Here is a 2,925-nt window from a genome sequence, read left to right on the forward strand (position 1 = left end):
TTTAATGATAATTAGTAGTTAGTGGATGAGTTTGAATCATTCCTTGCAGAGAGAATATTTTCACCATACTATATAGTCTGTCCAACAGGTCACATGAATGAGTGTGTCATAATGGAATGCATCTGATCAATCACTAATTAGAAATTGCTTACTGCCTTGATTTGCTGACATTCAAAGCACTCTTATTGCACTCTGACATTATTCAGGATTGCTGTGTTTAAATGCACATAACTTTTAAATCTAGTCCTGATTTTATGCAAGGGAAGTAAAACAAATACATCTTTGTGTAGTGCTTTTTCATTCATGTGTAAAAACATGTAAATGGTTGTAATGAACACATGAACAGCTGAATACCATCAAATGTTTGTAGGTAACAATCATTACTTTCTTTTACACTAAGTCAATATAACTGTGGTATCTTTGAGAGAGAGCAACTGGCTTACAATTTAGACGGACTACAGTTAAGTTTTGAAACCAACACCCATATACTACTGTGAAGTTTATTGTAACAGCAAGATTTCTCTGATAATACAGCTTTCAGTTTCCTATTCCACAGCATAGCTTAAAGAGCTACCTACATTCTGTTGGAGATGGAAAGCTATATAATTAAAAACTTGAGAATATGTAACCAGAATACAGCAATAGGCAAATCTCACAGGGGAGAAAGTGATACAGTAGAAGGTACAGTATAATGTGGCTGCTCCATGGTGTAACCTATGGCTACTTTTTCTGACAGTTGAGATGTCAGTTCGTATTAATAGCAATAGCTAAGGCTCCAATATGGATAAGGATTAAGACAGATAGTTATAGTCTAGAACCGTGGTCACCAACCCATCGATCATGATCGAATGGTCGATCGTGAGGCTTTCGGGGGACCCCCCCCCCTCACTGGTCCCCACCCCCAAGATGAACACTGCTCTGATGCCACCTCCAGGGACAACTGAGGTAGTGCGGCCTTCCGGCGGGGTAAGAGGGAGTTCTGCAGCTGCGCGCCAGGTCCCAGAAGTGCGCGGGCTGCTCTTCCTTCCCCCTCCCGCAAAAGACAGCACGGTATCTAAAACACCAGTCCGTCGTGTGCTGCGGACTTTGTTCCCCTGCTGCCTTCCTGCATGCGAGGAAGGGGGTAGGGGTCCGGGACTGCGTCGGCTCCCGCTGCTCAGGCGGCGCACACTGCCGTGGGGAGTGGAGGAGCAAGGGCACACGCTGCCCAAGCGGTTGGGGCTGGCGCAGGCCAGGACTCCCCCTCCCTCCTGCGCAGGAAGGCAGCAGGAGAATAAAGTCCCCAGCACACTGGCTCCAGGTGCTCGGGCAGTGCACGCTGCCGTGGGGAGCGGAGGAGCAAGGCGCGGAACTCCCCCTCTCAGGAAGGCAGCAGGGAAATAAAGTCTCCAGCAGGCCGGCTCCAGCTGGCGTGGTCCGGGACTCCACCTCCCCCTGTTCCCACCCCGTGCAGGAAGGCATCAGGCACGCAACAGACCAGTGTTTCAGGTACCGTGCTGCGGTTTGGGGGAGCAGCCTGCACATTTCCTGGGCCTTGGCGCACAGCTGCAGGATCCCCAGGTATCAGTCCCTGTCCCCTCTTCCCACCCAGACCCCCACAAGTACCCTGCCCCAGCACGCACTGGCACCCTGTCCCCTGCCCCCACTAGCACAGTTAGGGCCACATTAGTGAGGCTTGAGGGGTTTTGTCTTTGTATCTGACTTGTGTGGCCCTGATTGACTTTTCTGTGTGTGTCAGTGACCTCAACTCAAAACAGGTTCCCCGCCCCTCTCATAAATAAAGACAGTGCTGAAATCTTTTGTGTTTGACATATTTTATTTAAAAATGAAGCCTGGCCAACAAGCCCCCAGTTGGGGCCAAACCCTCATCTGTCCACAGCATCATGACATTCCTGTACCCCACACCCCGACCCCAAATCTGAGCCTACCATATACTGGAACCCCCTGTCCTGAGCCTCTCACATCCCCAAACTCCTGCACCCCCACATCCTCAGTCTTCTGCCACAATATACTTGCACCATTCACACACTGCAAATCTGTGTCCTGAGCCCATCATACTCCCAACCTCCCCGCTCTGAGCCCCTCACACTCTCCAACCCAAACACCTGCATCTTCACATCCACAAACCTGTGGCTTGCTCAGCACCCCAACACTCCACCTGAGCCCAACATTCCCCAGCCTGGAGCCCCCTCCCTCAGTCCGCATCCCCTTCTCCACATCCTCCTGCATCCAAATTCCCTCCCAGAGCTTGCACTTCTCACCCTTTCCCACCCCAGAGCCTGCACCTCCTATCTCAACACAGTGAGGCTACACTGCAGGAGTTTTTCTGGCAAACACACTCTTTTGGCAGCCCCTGTATTCCTCGTTCCACAAGGAATGAGGGGGCTTCCAAAAGAAGGGGGTTTTCTGACATTTGGCCCAGTCTAGATGGGCCATATGTTGGAAAAATTTCTTCCAACAGAAGGATCGAATAAAAGCGGCAGTGTAGCCCTACCCTGAGAGTGTATAAGGGCTGGGATAGTAAGTGATGGAGAGAAGGGGAACAGAGAGGGCGGGGTCTCAAAGAAGGGGTGGGGTCATGGGGTAGATCTTGGCTTGTCCTGACATTTAAAAAGTGATCTTGGGTGTAAAAAGGTTGGAGACCACTAGTCTAGAAATATATATACACATTACCATTTCACTAGTATAAATGTAGATTTTTTTTTCTAGAATTGGTTTCTATAAACAGGGTTTCCCAATACTGAAAGTTAGTTTACAGTATAGACCATACCAAGTATCTATCATTTATGTCTGTTTCCAACCTTATTCTGCTACCATCTAAGAGCTGTTTTTGAGAAAGTTATTCCATTTCAGAGATATGGGAGAGTGCAAAGTATACAGGAAAAAGTTTTAAATGTGAAAGAAGCACACACCTTTAATTATGAC

The sequence above is a fragment of the Pelodiscus sinensis genome, chromosome 5 (assembly GCF_049634645.1).
Source record: "Pelodiscus sinensis isolate JC-2024 chromosome 5, ASM4963464v1, whole genome shotgun sequence".
In the NCBI taxonomy this organism is placed as follows: domain Eukaryota; kingdom Metazoa; phylum Chordata; order Testudines; family Trionychidae; genus Pelodiscus; species Pelodiscus sinensis.